We start from the raw sequence: 17,503 nt of genomic DNA on the forward strand, positions 1-17,503 counted from the left end.
GGAATGAGTGATGCAATGAGGCCACCGTCTTGCCAGCTGGAAGGGAGGCACTGGTGGTGCCTCCAGCATGAGTGGGAGGGAAGAACACGTGGCAGCCGGATGCCACATCACCCGCTTTTTCCCTCATCAGCTCCATCCTGCTGATTTCAGCAACAAGCTGAATTAGGACCCCTGGCAAGGACTTAGCAGGAGCTCTTGCCCCACAGAGAGGCAAGATTCAGCTAATCAGCTTCTCCTCTTGCAAACACCAAAAAAAAGGGCTGCCCCTATATTTCAGCTGACTATTGCTTAGCCAGGGGCAACCACCCAGCTGTATTCCTCTGCTGTGCAAAAGCAGCACCTCCAACTTCCCACTGAGCTCAAAAACCCTTCCCGACTTTCTTCCTGCAGTCCCAATGCCTCTGTGTACTGGGAGTCTGTAAGAGATATGTAGACTTGTGCCTGACATGGAGGGGAGCAATTACTTGGGATTTCTCAGAAGACACTAGCTGAATATGCTCAGAGAAACTGCCAGCCAAAACCAAATCTCACCTCATATAATGAAGCTGTGGAGCCCATGGCCGTGGTACATTTTGGAGGCCAAGAGCACAAATAATTTCAGAAAGAGATCTGACAAATTCCTGGAGGATAAGGACACTGGTAACTATTAAACACAATGGTGCATGTGCAATCCTCATCTCAGAAAGTTTCTCAACAGCTGTTTGACACAAATTATTATGCCGGGGGACAGAGGACTTTGTAATCTCTTGGTTACTCATGGGTCTGTCGTCAGTGGCTATGCAAGATGAGATACTGCACTGCAGAGACAGGACCAGAGTCCCCAAGGCAGTCCTTTAGTTTAAACCCTTGCTTCCACACCAGCCAAGGGCATTACCACCAGTTCAGAAGTGCAGCTTGGTTCTGCACAGCCAACACAGAAGTATTTACTGCCTTTACAAGGTGTTAGATCTTGTCCTTTGTTCTAAGGGAGGATCAACTGCAATCTCTATATGAATTGTGACAGGGGTTTTAAAACTCCTTTTCTTAAAACCATCCATGACAAAGACTCTACAACTCTCCTGGATGGTCTGTTTTCAATCCAAATAGTCTTACTGCTTGAAACAGCCTCCCTAACACTAACCTAACCTTTACTTTGCTGCAAACTGAAAGAATAAAAAGATACTACCAAACCTTTTTGGTGGACTGGACTGGCATCTCTGTCTTGCTTACTCTTAGGCTGTATTAAAAGCATATATAGAGCCAAGTAGAATACATATGCAGGTAGCCCCCAGCCAGCAAATATAGGTTCTTCTCACAATGCACTACACCGCTCCAAAAAGCATAACAGTGTTTGCATGCTTTATGTGCAGTAAGATTATACATACATACTATGTTTTGATCAGAACTAAAAGAAACAGGAATAGCAGGCTTTCCAGAGGCTAGAGACAAGGAAAGAGTCTGTTCAGCCAGTGGTAATTTTTATTCCCACCCAAGACACAACAAACCTGCGTGAGGGATATATGCATGGGTATATGAGAACAATCTGAAGGTGAAATCTAAAGTGACAAACATGCTTGAGATCAGCAGTGACTGTCAAGTTAGCCAGCCCTTTAGTCTTCATTTGGGAGGATGTCCAGCATAAAAATGTTTTAAGTTACTCTACCATTTTAAGTAATTACTTCTCTCTGTCTCTCACTAATGAAATGCTCTTCCTACTTGGTAGTTCAGGAATGACAGTTTGTCTCCTCAAGGTACAGAGTGCTCAGACCTGTTGGCTGTTTGCAGGGGTTCATCCTCACAGTGCAACCATGCCTGCTGCATTTCCACACAGGATCCCAACACCACTCCTTTCTTATATAAACAGGCAACGATTTTTTTCCCCCTTCCCTCTGCAATAACTGTGGAAGGTATTAGCGAGCTGCAGGCCTACACTATTGCAAAGCATGATTAAGATGAGAGACTAATTAGTCCCTCATATTAAGTAAGAACTTTCTATTCTAGGCAAATCCCAAGAAAAACACAGAGAAGTCACTTTAATATGAAGTTTTGTTGGTGGCTTTTTTTCTTAAAAAATAAGAAAACAAAACCTAGGCATTTTGGCATAAAATAACATTTGAGGAACTGAACAGTGTTGTACCAGTCCCTTTCCTTTGTCCCAGCACTTACTTCTTTTGCATGTTTTCCTTGCAGTTCCCCTCAAAAGTTGATCAAAACTCCTTTTTTTTCTAACATTACAGCATTCTGTTCATTCTTTCACTGACCAAAAGTATTGCTGAAATGCCCATAAATAAATTATGAAAAAACCTCCACCCAACTCGCCTCAAATCTAATAATAGCTAACTCCAGAAATACTCATATTGCTGTCAATGCTTTTCCTTGAAGACAGATATTGCATCACTACCAGGTTCAACAACAAACTGTATCTTGATACATGCGAGAGACAAGGGAACATTCTTGCTGGAAGTTTACATTAAAAAAAATAATTAAATTGTACATGTAACAACATATAATGCAATTTTATTTATCTCTTTTAAGATTAATAGTAAATTTTTAAGATTAACAGTAGAGAGCACCAGGTAACGAGAGCTGACATTTCTGAACTCTGCCATGAGGTGTGTTTCATCACCTGTTTAATCGTCATGCAGGGCCCTGACTTCATGAATCAGAAATTAAGGGTACAGCAAGATGGAAAGGCCAGCTATCCACTTGGGGAATGCAGTTGCATGAGGTTATGATTGGTTTAATAAAACTGAGGACTCATCCCACAAGGGCAGTGGGCTCCACATGGGAGCAGACATCTCCTGTGAACCCACTGTGGCTTCTGAATAGCTGTATTTTCAGAATTGGAAAGTTATTATAGACTCCTGATTTCACACATGGTGAAGCTGTGAGCAAATCATGAAATGTTTGTGGGAAATCTCTCCCTCTAACTGACCCATAATTCTTGCTTTCTCTCTCCCTCTTTCCATTCCATTACTAGGAGTAGACAAACTATTTATGTTGTCCACAGGGATTATGCTTTATCCACTTTATCCAGCCAGCTACCTACTGGAGGTTTGTGTACTTTAAGAAATATGAGCTACCAAACTGCCTCTTCCAATTTTTGTAATTTCAAGTATTTCTTGTGCTTGCAGATGCCTAAAGGCTCAGGAGGCAAGCACTGCAGAAGCAGGGGGAGAGGCTGGGAACTGTTTTTGCTTCACATCACAAGCTGTCAAATGACCTGTATTTTATTTAGAAACCTGTTGAAATACCTGTCCAAACAAGCAACTTCTTCTCCTCTCAGAGTTCTCTGTTGCATATCTTGATATACCTCAACGCTAGGCATACAGTATTGTCAGCTGCAAAGGTAAAATAACATTTCCAGTACCTGAAACCTGGGAAGGGCTCGCGCTTGACAGCTGCTGGATGCTTGGAGGAGACTGTAAATACAGGACAGAGTCTACCCCGGGCCTGGGAGGAGGTGTGGGTTGAGCACACACAGTTTTATCCTGTAGTTACAAGAACTGTGTAAGGGAAAAAGCTAATGACATGCTCTGCCTGCGCTCCTGTCCCCTGCAGGCAGGGCTTGTGTGCAGGAAAGTGCCCATAAGTGGCTGCTAAACATATGCTGCACAAGTTAGGTGGGGCCCAGTTTGTAAGCACAGATGGTTTAAAGAGTAATCCTGTGATTTTCTTCAGCTGAGTTTAATGCAGTGAGATAAGCTCTCCACAGACTTACAACGGGTGAAGTTTGTTACCCCCAAGCACAGAAGCTCTGTGGTGTTGGTGACAGCCCACCCACCTCCTACATCTGAGTTCATATCTTAATTTTGGCTTAGTGTTAAGAAGTCCCTGAACCCTCATACCTCGTGGTGCTTCATGTCTCTGTGCCTTTGCTTTCCAGCTGTAAATGGAGATAATTATATTGACCTTCTTCATAAAATGCCTTGCAAATGCTAGACAACAGCTAAGTACTATCATGATTATTGCACAAAATAATCCATTATAGCATCTGTATGCTAGAGAAGAAATGAATGATGGCTGGAGTCCACATAAACACTGTGTTAGATCAATGCAGGCACTATTACAATGTTGATCTGATCTCCTAGCATGTGTTCCCACAAATCCACATGAGGATGAAAAATCCAAACATATCTCTTGGCTGACAACTGTCTGAAGCTATGTTACAGGGAGGAAAAAAATATCTAACCCCACTGCACAAACCAAACTACATAGTTTCTGCTTTGATCACAAAAGGGAAAAAGTTATTTTGACCAAGTTTTCTGCATATGAAGAGAATAGTTTTCAGTTTGTTTTGGGGATTATTTTTGCAGATGAGCCATCTGAGTTTGATATGAAGAAGGCACCCTACCAGCACATGTAAATGTTTAACACTCTGTCAAAGTGAGGCACTCATCAGTTTTAAAAATTGTCTGGGAACAAAAGCACTGTCCTGTTTGCTGACAGTGGGAAAGAAAAATCTCAAACTAACCTCCATGCAAGCTCAAACATTTTCTGTACTCAATCAAGCAAAGAGGCAAACTGGACAATGAATTCAAGGTTTTTCTAGGAAAACTTCAGGAGAAACCAGCTTAACTCTCTGCTGTGCTAAAAGCCAGTCCAAATCCACTTACTACTTTGTGGCTGAGAAACCGTCTGCTTCCGGCCCTCGCTCTACACCACAGTCATCACCTGTCAATGCCAATTAAAGCCTTAGAGGAGCTACCCACAGAAGCAAAAGACACTTACTGTACTGTACTCAAACAGAAATGCGTTGATTTCATTCTTCCAATGTCCCAACTCCTGCATTTTTAACAAGAGTGTGCCACAGACGTGCTTCACCCACCGGTGAGCAGAGAGCAGTTGCCACAGGCTCGCCCCAGGTGGTGAGTACCAGCATCTGCGATGACCCTGCACTGCCCAGCTCCCATCCCAGGAGGCACGGAGCTAGAGGGATGGCAGACACTACTTTGCCTTTTTCAAAGTCCTACACTGAGGAAGAAGAGGAGTAGGTTTATATGGATATTTTCTTCTATAAAGAGACCAGTGGAGAATCTTGTGGCACAGTCTGCACTCACAGGATGTTGCACTCGCTGCACAGCCCCATTGGCTCAGGCATCCGGATCTGCATGTAGGAGATGGACTCCCTGGGCTCACCATCTGTAGAGTACATCTGTGGTAACTTCACCAGGCACAGCGAGGTCGGCATGGTAGCTGTCTCGAAGGACAAGCTCATCAGGGTCTACGCGACATTGCACTTCAGGGAACACTCACAGCTTACCACAGGCTGGTTCCTAAGTGCCAAGGTAGTTATTACAGTCCTTCCCAGGGCATTTCTTGTGGAAACCTGTTGTTCCTGGTACATTCTCATCTTATGAAGGAAAAATGCCCCAATGACATACCAGCAGACAGAAGTACTGTGTATCTCAGTGAGGCTTTTGGTTTCAATAACCCATCATCTCAAACAGCCCAATCATCCTCCAGAACAACAGGGTGTGGGGGGGTAAAAGTCCAGGATTCAGAGTTTCAGTCACGTGGCTCAAAATCGGAGGTCCAGCCTGAGATTTTGTAAAGGCCTCACATCTTCCCCTTGGTCTCAGCTGCTGTTTTTTTAAAAAGACAATTCATCCAAGGAAAAAGCATACACAATATTGGACAGTCAAAGCCTGCCACATAAAAAAATATTGGAGTGTTTTGTCTGCATATATCCCAGCATCTCTCCCCATGAAGGCACCAAGTTCCCACTTAGGATGTGTAGAATATATTTAAACACTGAAACAAGTCTCCTGCCATAGCCCAAGTTTCTTATTTGGAAAAGAGATGACATTTATTCAGTTGGTAGAATAATCCCGCAGCACATATTGTGTCCCTCTCACAGCTTCTGTGAGAAAGCCCAATATACACATTCTTACTGGTATAAAAGCTTTTCTGCAGTCACTGGCAAAAGTATTTGGAGAGGGTTTTAAAATACCAGCATCAGCAAGATGCATATGCCTGATTTCTGTTTGCATGACTGGGATTGTAGAAAGTCATGTAAAGAAGTGGTAAAAAGGCCTTTAGTTACATGTTAGAAAACAAAGTGATTGCAACAGGATTTAAAAGTGGCTTTGCTAATGGGAACCAGGCGGCTAATGTCAGTCCTTTCAGTTGTTTGACAATAGCTAAACCAAGAAAGTTAGATCCAAAGGCAAATAAAATAACCAGTGCTTCACACATCCACCCGCAGGCACAGAAAATGTTCTGTTCCCTGGGGTACGTCCCTGCCCCAGCACAGTAATCCCCAGCCACACTGGGGACACTGGTTGCGCCACAAATGGCACCAGGAAGCTGAGCTGGTGGGCAAAACAACTCTGAGAAAGCAAAAGAGGAAGGGCAGGGCATGAGCTCTGCTCCGTGATACAGTTCAGTGCTGGGTCAGCTGTGGGTATAGCTACACGAGGAGAAGGGTGGAGAAGCAGTGAAGGCACAAACCTGCGTTGTTGTCGAAAACAACACTCAAAGCCATAGCTCCAGCACAGCCGCTCCTTGGAAAGCCATAGCTGGAGCACAGCTCCTTTTTGCAAAGCTGTCATCTCAATACAGCCACTTTTTGCATCTCCTCTGATTTTCCCAGGTCAGGCTAGATCATGGTTGGAGGCTGGAAGAGAAGAGTGTTCAAGGGAAACATTGCACACATTCACGGCTGTGCTTTTCGGATCCGCACATTACGTATGTGCAAGTGACCACATTGCTAATGTAAAAATTTTCTGTCCGTAATAATTTATTCCCAGTTGTTCCCACAGCAGCAGTTTTTTCACGAAGAGGTACTCTTGTCATACTGGCTTGAAGCATGAGACCGTTTAATTGAATATCTGATTTCTGGCAGTGTCTGATCTTGGCTTCTTCCAAAGAAGTCTTAAATATGCTCTGTAACACATGCTACTGGGCAGCAATATGTTGTGGAGGAAGATTTTATTTCAAAGATGACTAGAGCTCCACATGTTTTTGAGTAGATAGGATAAACAGTGTAATTGCGCATCTATTTTTTTCTATGCAAGTGTCTCGACCTGACATTTCCAAAATTTAAACAGTGTAAGCAGTGACCTTGGGGCAGCTAGGAAGAGCTAGATTTTTACAATTTTCTCAGCATCAAACGTCTTTTGGCTGATGTCTCTAAAAACAAACACACATGGAAACCCAGAGGCAAATAGTTTAACAAATTTGAAAAATGGCTGAGTAACCTCCCCATACCCTGGTAATGCCTCATCCTTCATTGAGGCTCCTCCTTGATTTTGCATTTAGGCAGAGAGTACTCACTAAGACTTTCCTCACTGTCCACTGTTTGTTCCTGCCCTAATTCTAGATTTCACAGACTGTGATTTTCATCTTCTACTGGATTCTACAACATACTTTGTCTGTTATATAAATACATATGCATACATATATATATATATCTCCCATTTTTGCATTATCCTTCTCATGAGGAAACCAAAACAAATGCTATATTCAAAGCAGTACTGATTTTCCAAGCAGTATTAAGTTTCTCTCCCTGTACTGTGACCAAAGGAATTGTTTGCTTTTTGCTTTAAGACAACCACATGCTGTGTTTCTACCACTGACATACCTGCAATTCTTCCCAGGAGACTGCCACTAATTCCATCACAGCCAGAAGAGAGAGCAGTAAATATTGTTCGTGACAGGGTTATTACTTTGTACTTAGAATGCTGAAACATTTAGAAAAATTATTCCAATTTTGGTGTTTGTTCATATGGTACGATATTACTGTTCCACAAGCAACACCACACTCTACCATTAATCCTGTGTGACAGGGCAGCTCTGCTGTCCATGTTGATAGCATCTGTATGAAAGGAGGAACGGATGATCAAACCACACATAAACTGACTCCAGGGCTGAAATTTAGTATAATCCTTCCAATAAAACAATAAAGGTTTGGAAAGAGTTGACATTTTTTATAACATACTGATGATAAGACAAAAAGGCCACAAAAGCTTCTCAGTTCAAGAGTATATGGAGGAATGGTGAAAGTTGTAATACCCTGCTCTTTTAGATCATCCACAAAGGATCCAGCTGCTGAGAGATGAGGTTCTGATGAAGAACTTTTTTTTCTGCTTAAACACTTTTCAGTTTAGAAAGTTTTGTCTTCAACTTGGTCAACCAGAGCAGGTGAATAATAGATTTTTAGTTTGATGCTAGCTCTAAAAAAAAAAAAATTATGACAAAAGTAGTTTGTGGTTGAAGCAAACATTTTGTATTGTCTGAACATTTTGGCTTTGAGTGCTTAAAACTCAAACTGAACCTGAAAAATTTTGATATAAAGTTGTGGCAAGTCAGAAGGTGTTGAAAAGAATGGTTTAGCTGCTTTGAAGTTTGGGTGCTTGTTTCTCCCCCCTTTTGTGCTTATGAACAATTTGACTAAGCTGACATTTCAGTTTCCAAAGTAACATTTCTTTCCCAGAAAACCTTTGGCCATCAAAATGTCATCTCTCTGTGTAGCAAACAGATACAAAGAGAAAGTTCTCCCATTTGTATCCCTTTGAGTGGCTCCAATACTTCTCAAAAGTATAAATGAGACATGACACCCAAAACTCATCACTTCAGTTGAAGTGAAGTACATATAGTGAAAGCAAAGTCATGATGACCACTTTATACTCACAGTAATTTCTGACTAGTGGTATCCACTTGCTGATCTGAGGTGGAAAACCATCATGCTCCAGGTCAATTCAATATAAGGTTCTATAAAGATTAATTCATAAAGATCCTCCCTTCCTGGAGAGCAACTTCTTGTGAAGTCCTCAATGAAGAGAATTTATGCCCATCTGGGCAGAACAATTGCTGTTGCAAACACTGCCCCCACTTCATCTCATCCTCCTCCTTGCACAGCGCCCTGCACCCTGAGAGAGATGGAGGTGCAGGGTCAGGCTAGTGCAGCCACCCCTCTCCTTGAGGAATGGGCAAAACAAGAAAGTCCCAGAAAGGGAGGGCTCCCTAAGACCCATGTATCTTTAGGAATCACATACCTCCTGGCTGGATATGGGCAGAGGTGAGATGCAGGCCTGGACAGGCACACAGCTGCTCAGGACACTGAATAACCAACCACTGCTGCTGTGCTTCACCAGTGACATCCACTGCAGCACCCGCCTCAAATGTAACAGTCCTGAAGGCAGCCAAGTGACTCTATTTAAAACTAAAGAGGAAAGTACAAAGCTTTGAAGTCAGAAGGTATATAATGAATTCAGCAAAACTTTATATTTCAAAGCCAGTTCTATTTGCAGAAGCCATCTGCCCAGAGAAAAGCTCGAACATGCACCTCTGACAGGAGTCAAAAGAGTTGAGGGAAACAGATCTCACTGAGGATGTTTCAGATCATCCATTCCCACAATATCTGAAATGTCACTTTGCAGTGGAGCAGCTTCCATCCTTATATCAATTACAACATTTACATCCAGCTCCCCCAGGGTTGCTGGCATTTGAAGAGACTGTCCAGTCCAGTAGCTCCCAGCAATTTCTAATGAGATATGTCAATAAGACATCACTGCTTGTCCCTCGTAATGGTAACTGTGAGCTCTCTGGAGCTTTACTTTAAGCTACTGTCTTACTTATCCCCTTACTAATCATTGACCTTCCTCTGTCCCCTTGCCAGCACTCGGCTTTTAAGCCAGAAATCCAGAGACAGCTCCATCCAGGAGGACAAGGGGTAGTGAGTGCCATGTGCAGCCCTTTCCTTCACAGAAAAGGAGCGCAACCCATGAGTCAGGTTAATGGCACAGGCAGCAAATGCAAACCCACCCCCTGGGAAGAAACAGCAATGGAGGCAGCTTGTCCCAGCACGATCTTCCTATAGCACCCATCAGCCAAACTGGTTTGCAGCATGCAAGGGCTTACATTTCTAAAGCAGGCAAAAAAATACACAGTGTAAAACTCAAAACAAGTCCACTTAAGAATTCCCTCTGATATCTCTAGTCTTTCATATGACCTATAAGAGACATTAAAATTCTGTCTGATAACTGGTTTCCTGAGAGCATGAGAGCCAGGAGAGACCACGTCAGCCTCAGACTCTACCAATATTTCCCCTGGATTAAAACAGACACTAAGATAAGCCTGGAAGTCATCTATGAAACCAGCCTATGTCTTAGACTTTGAAGATTATTCTATGATTCACAAGGAAGCAGAGAAAACCAGAGGTTATTCCCCTGGGAAAAGGTAGAAAACCATCACTGGAAGCTTATATCAGCCCTTATATCAGCCAGCAGCTGGGGCAACTGAAGGGAGGTCGGCCGTGGCCAGGACCGGCTCTAGCAGAACTAGGGACTGTGTGAATGCTGACCGTCCATAGGCATCATTTCCCCAAATCTCTCCCCACATGCACTGCTGGTGTTTACAGACCTGGTAGGATCATTGCTGTCTTTGAAAGTGAACAGTGACCCTAATGGAGGCAAAAGTTAGTGAGGAGAAGAGGGAGGGTATAAGCGGGCGCAGAGAGACAGATCATAGGACTGCGTAAGCCCTACTTTATTAGAAATTAGCTTAAAAACAGTTTCCTCTTATTCCCAAAATCTTTACTTTCTTGTAATTCTCACTGGATACAGCAAATGTATACAGTTCCCACTGCTGTAGTGTTTCACCTCACCAGAATGTTTACTGTATTCTGCTTTAAGACACTCCTGCCAAATAGTTATTTCTTCACCTGTGGGTTTAGTTAAGACATTATCAGCCTTTGCTCATCTGCACTCACATTTATGCCTGTGGCATCGAGTGGGAAACCAGTCCCAGAGTGTTGCTGCAGCAGATCACAGAGCCCTTCTAGGAAAGGCTCTGTAGCATGTGGAGGAAGTGCAAAATGCATCCTTGACAGCCTTGAAACAGAAGCTTTTGGCTTCTGCAGTTTTGTCAATCCAAAATATTGATAGTTTTTCTGTGCTTGTAGCTGTGGATGAGTGTAGGGATAGAGATCCTCTGTACCGAAAACAATTCAGAGCCCCTTTGCCACACAGATACACACAACGGTCCAAGGCATGTTTATAGGTTGCAGGCACTGGCACACAATTCCACCTCTGATCTTACTGTGACTCCAGGAGAGGAAGAAACTCCACACTTACACACAGCTGCTCTGACTTCAGCTGGCCTCTGTCTGCATGAAGCTCTTCTTGGGTAAGGTCCACGTCAGTGCCTGCACAGCCAGGGGAGCAAATATTCCAAGTCAACTTTTCCATAGTCTCAGAATAGCTGCTGTAAAAAAAAACCAAACAGACTTTCTCAGTGTCTATTCCAATAATAATAATAATAAAATAATAAACCCATTGGTATTCACAAAAAGAAATTCTAACTGCAGCCTTCCACCAATATTGCCTGAATTAGCACAGCATCCCAACAGGATTGCAGACCCCACCCGAGCCACGTGGCACCTTCTCCAGCTGGTGTCTGTTAGGACAAACCCACACAGGTACAATCACCTCTAAAATGCTGAGGCTCAGGTATTTCTCACTGCTTCACAGTCTCCATGTCCATCCTGCTGGAGCACCACCCAGGAGATGGTGAAAACCTGCTGTGTTGCTGCTGATGCCTAGTGATGATTGCACAAAGAAGGGGCTGCTTAACATGGTGCAATTCTCTCCCCTTTATCTTATATTTTTGGACAGTGTAATTTCTTTCTTGTTTTCAGTTTTTTTGGGGGCTAATTTATTATCTGGATACCTTCACTCAGCAGGTTACCTCCTTCCCACTTTCAGGCCAGCTGTTGTCTTCAGAGGCACTGGACAGCCAGATGGACTGAGAGATGCACACATTTATTTGACACTGCACTCTGTCAGCACTGCTTTTTGTGAAGGGTAAGAGAAGGATATGGCCAACACCAGTGGATGGGGTTTTTCCACCTTTTCTTTTTAAAATGGCAACCTCACATATGTTATGGGTTTATTCCAAACAGAGCATTTTTTATTTCTCCTTCTCAGAATCAAACTGTGGTGGAGCAAGCTGTTGCACAAACTGTCATTACTAGCAGTTAATGCATTGTTAGTTTTTAATGCATAGAGGTGGGCACTGGAAATAGATGCCTGTTGGCCCTGCAAGTTTATATGGAAGGATGTGAGAGGGAAAAGGATCATCAAAAGCTGAAACAATTTCTGAAGGTGGACAACAGTGGCAAGTCCTTGTTCAATACTCTGATCCCATACTGTGGCCGTAGGGGCAAACGACACCCTTTTCCAGGGCGAAGCTGCCTTACCATGGAGGCCAAAATACTGGATTTGGTACTTGCTCCCAGAACTTTTTGAACATATACACCAGGGAGTCGAGCAAGTAAAACCACAGCTGCCAAATTATCTGCCTTCCATCAATATACAACTGAAGTGCTAATACCTACCAGCTGTACCTACCTGTCAGATTTTTGAAACTAAGGTAATTTCTTTGTTGTACAGAGAGGAGGAAAAGGTCAGCAAAGACATCCTAAGTCCAGGCTCTGAACTGATAAGAGGGCTAGTGCAGGCTCTTAGTTTTTTCCTGCTTCAGGAGGTTGAAAAGGTGGGAGCTGGACTCTCCTTCAGCACAACCTGACATTAAAATGGCATTCTTTGAAAAGTGCCTGCGATAAAACAGCATCTCCTTACTGAGAAGATGTGCTCCCAGCAAGGATCAAGGTCATATCTGCTGATTTTAATGACAGAAAAAAAGCTTGTGACATATTACTTGTGCAGAGTTAACTTGGCCAAGAGATAATTAATGGAAGATGTGTGGTTGAGTCCTGTGTGCCACACTGAAAATCTCAGGCTGTAATTGGTACTACTGGCTTTGGTAAAATAAACTGTACTTCTGATCCAGCTCAGAAATCAAAACACAGCGCACACACACACACAAAAAGGCATTTTACTTTAAGAAGTGTCCTTCTGATACAGTGATTTTAAAATTCAGAGTGTTTGAAGTGAGTTTCTAGCTTCTAGTGCTCTTACTCTCCTCAATATTGTGTTATATACTCTCTGATTTCCCTGCCACAGCTCATACTTTATGTAGCTGGTGACTCTTGATGACGCATTTTGATGCATTCAGCACAACCACACGCTAGCATGAACCAGAGATCACCATATTTCTGGCTGTGGATCTAGAGTAAACATGGACCTGTGCCCAGACAGAGTTGGCAGTGGCTGGAAAACCAATACTGAAAGTCTAACAAGAGAACTGGCAAAAAATCTGTTCCACTGAAAACATAGTCCTGGAGCAAATATGTCATCTTTCAGTGTACCGAGGGCTTTCAGGCAGCCCAGTTTTGGTGTCAGGAGCAGGCACTGCTCATCCCATTTCCCTGGCCCCTTCCCACTCTTCACAGTCACTCAGGAGCCATTTCCACATATCCTACTTATGCACACGGATCAGGCAGAGCTGATAAGGAAGGACAGGAGGGTCTGATAGCAGAGTGGCTCTGCTGCTGACTCTCTGTGCGGCCTCATCACTCCATGGCTCAATTTCTCCCCATAAAATGACTAACGGCACTTCCCTACCTCCCGGGGGGGTTGGGAGGATAAAAACAGTGACAGCCAGAAAGCACAAAGTTATTACAACCATCCGTCCAGAGTGACTGTCAGCTTTAGCACATAGGCTGCTGTCAGACATGACACTGAGAGCATTCCCAGCAGCTGCCCTGTTGGATGGAGCATGTGGCACGCTTCTCTGGTATAGGTGCCTCTAGGCTCAGAGAGTTGAACCTCATACAAATTATATTCTGCCTCAGAGAGAAGAAGTAAACCTCTTTCACCAGGTTTCTTATTTTCTTCCAGGAGAAGGCAGCAAAGGAAACCTCTGCCACCTTGGACATGCTGTGTAAAACCGAGCATGGGCTCACACTCTGCTCTGCAACAGACTCCTCCCCTGATGGGAAGTAGCTGAGAAGCAATACTGAGAGCCATACTGGAAGCCTCTGCTCCTCCCTCCTCCACAAAGGCAACAACTAGGTGTGGAAAGATGCTGTCAAAACCTTCACCACATCAGTTCTTGCCACAAGTGCTCCCTTGCCTCTAACCACCCTGAAAGGAAGCACAGTGTAAACAGTCTAGTAAGATGTATTCCAGACGCCTGCTGTGGTGCATCAGGAGATTAACATATTAACTCTTAAAAGCCCTCTAATTTTAAGGGGAACTCTGTAGTTAAACTGAAAGAAGTTTTGCAGAGATCAGCAGAGTTTCTCTGATGCTAGGGAACCAGGGAAACCTGTTAAAAGCAGACTTTGTGCATAACTGAGAGAATTATTCAATGCTGCTTTTAAAGTACTTTGGATTACAATATTGCATGGGCTGGTAATACTTTTCTTCTAATCTTTTCAAATATACATTTGCAATGGTTTGTTTATTGCTAGGTTTTGCCTTGCAATCAGACAAACACAGGCTTTGCTTCAACTGGAGCTTCAACTAAGCAGAGTAAGCCAAGTCAGACATGGCAAGAAAGACCATGGACAAATATGTCTACTTAGTGCAGGAAGTTTGGGGTTTTTTTCAGGAGTGGCTTTGAGTATAGTGAATTACATACAATCTGCCACTGAAGTACTATTTGATAAAAACTAGGAGAAGAAACCAACATCTCGAAGTTGTTCAAGGACTTGAGATGGATACCAAGGCAGCCCATGTGGCAGGGAGAGGAGAAGCAAGTACACGAGAGAGCTCAGCACAGCAGATGAGAGGGATAAACCTGCTGAAGTATACAGGACTGGCACCATGCCCCATATATGCATCCCAGAGCCTGGCAAACTTCCCCTAATAACAAGTTTCATGAACAATGCTCCATCAGTTAACTATCCTGCCACTGGGTCTGATTAAGGAGGGCAACCTGCCTATGACCGGCTGCATCTTCTAGGTAAAAGGGAGGAAGAGGGGTGTGTTACACCTCTTACGCCACAATTTTCTTTGTTTATGTGTCTTTAACCATGCTATGTGCATAAGCTTATCAAGCTCTACAGAAATCAGCAGTGACAAATTCACAGCCAGCTGCTCCCATGCCTCCTTCACTTGGCCACATAGGCAACATATACTTCTTTTTTGTTATCAAGGAGCAGTCACAAACAAACGCCATGACAATCTCAGAGCAAAAATTAGCCCTGGAGCAATTGGACGTTTAGGCATGTTTCCCACTTTTTCATCTAGACATGTTAAGCAGCAAGAAAGCTGGTAAAACCAGAGACCTGGCTGCTGGGGTCAGGTCTGGAGGATTGGTGATTGGTCTGTAGGAGCTTCTCCATGCTCCAGGGCAGGCAGTGCAGCTGGAGAAAAAAGGAACACATCTAGGGCAGGTTAGGCTGCCAGGGAGCCACAGCATGACATGGCTTGCAGACACCAGTCCCAGCTTGCCCTAGAAACCATGTCCTCGACACAGTGTGGATCTGTCCTCTTCTCATTCCTGAGCAGCACCACATAAAGGGCTCAGCTGGGACAACCACCTTGATTTAAAAACACAAAACCAAAACCAGTCAACAATTCAAGAACTCAGAGCTCCTGCCTTTCTTCAAGATGGATTTTTTTTGAAGCTAAGAATCTGTATTTCCTTCTCAGTCTTGTCAGCAATGGTCCAGGCACAAGCTGTTTGGATAAAGTAGGCTGTTGCCCCAGTTTTGTCTTTGTCCCTTTCACCTTTACCTCACATGAGGACAATGCATATTACATTTCACATGAGCCCAGAAGTATGTGAGTGATTATGTGTGACCAGCTACATATAATTATCTTAGATGTAGGCCTATAAATGATTCATTAAGATCTGTATCAGCTGGTTATTTAATGTGTCCTGCTAATTAAAACTTTGTGATAAAGACAACTACAGCTTTTTGTAATTATGCCTCTGGACAGTGTGATGCACTTCCAACTAGTATTTGCAATCCTGGGTGTAAGTTGACACCTAAAGTAGGGTAGAAAAATATAGGTTAACTGCTGCTCTTAATTGTTCTTCGTTACTAAGATTATTGTAGAATTTCATTGTACAACACCCTGAGACTCTTCTGCATAGTGCACGTTACAGGCACCGTTAGGGTGCTTACACTGCATTATCCTGTTGTATACCTGAGAATCTTGTGGGGCAAAACCCCAAAGTTTACAAAAGGCTATTTCACCTAGAAGGAATGTGTCTGGCTTGGCTCATCCGGGAGGGAAGGGAGTGGACCAAACACATGTTTGAGGAAATGCAGTGTGTTTTACCCTACATGATCAAATTTGGAATTTCTTGGTCAAGCCAGAGATCCTGCTAGGCTTACCAAGAGCTTCTCCTGAGTAAAGTCCACAGATCTGTGGTCACCATATGCTTCCAGAAGAAAGAAACACAGCATTTCAGAAAGCAAAATAGGTCCTGTTTTGTTGGTCAAAAAGGAAGCTGCACTAAGTTTATGTCAGCGTAACCAAGTAGGTATAACTCAGTTTGTCTCCAGTCTTGTTCTGGGAATATGTCTATGTATGAAACAGGTAAGGACATTAAAATATTTTTTTGGGATGGCTATCAATGTAATAAAACATCACTATCAAAGTGATAAATGCTAAATAAAAGAAGCTTTTCCTGAGAAGCTTATGCTAAGAATATAAGTCTTGCTCGGCTACCAAAAGGCTACATTAAGTGTCATCCTTCTAATCTCATTGGCAGCCTGATATGACCACTAGGAGAAATGTTAAGATTGATCCCCTCAGTTGAGGCTTTTCCACTGCAAGTTCTGCTTGGTTAAACACAATGGGAGATGACTGCGCTTGTGTCGACACTTGTCATCTCCTGTGAGGATGCTTGGCTGGCTTCTGTCGTCATCGGTCAAGGACATGCTTCTCCCACGGGAATGACTCAGGTATAACTTGTTGGCTCTTGTTAGCCACAGAGCATTGCCTAAACCCTGAAGTCTGCATCCCATGGGAGCAATGCACTAATCTAATCTCTGATTAGTTTCTATAAACACTAATTTGTGAAGACAAAATGAAAACTATAGAAGATAGAAAAATCAATCTATCAAATGTGTTAGGGTCCCCAAAGGTGACCTGGTATAGTCCGTACCACTGTGACCAGCACCATTAAAACACCAGTGTAAGAGAAGCAAGAAGTAAACTCCATGCTGACCCTAACTGGTTTCTTCTCCCTGCTGTCTCTTTCCAGCTTCTCATATCCACCCTCATTCATGTGGTACTGCATCCTCAAAAGCTACTGCAGGACAGAAGTAGAATGGAATAGCTACAGAAAGTCTTCAAATATAATTTTGCTTTGGTTAACAAAGTTTTTACTAACTGACTGACCTTGTGCCTATAATAGCATAGAACTAATATCTAAAAACCTTAACCATATTGTACAGAAAAACCTAATGAAGCCCAGTTTCCTACAGACCTGTGCCTAGGACCACCTTACAGTGCCTTCTCTATTTACTTTTCAGTTACTCTCACAATATAGTGGATACGATTAGTCCTCGGTAACTCTTGTCTCATCTGTTCTTTGCCACGTGTTGATGTCTGACTTTCAGGTTAAGCTTTTCAGTCATTTCTGATTACATTGCTGATAGCAGCCTCTGGTGATTACTCAGGGGAGCACTCACAATGTAGCTTTCTACTCTATG

The sequence above is a fragment of the Pipra filicauda genome, unplaced genomic scaffold (genome assembly GCF_003945595.2).
Source record: "Pipra filicauda isolate LSUMZ 115617 unplaced genomic scaffold, ASM394559v2 scaffold201_size1378038_pilon, whole genome shotgun sequence".
Taxonomy (NCBI): Eukaryota; Metazoa; Chordata; class Aves; order Passeriformes; family Pipridae; genus Pipra; species Pipra filicauda.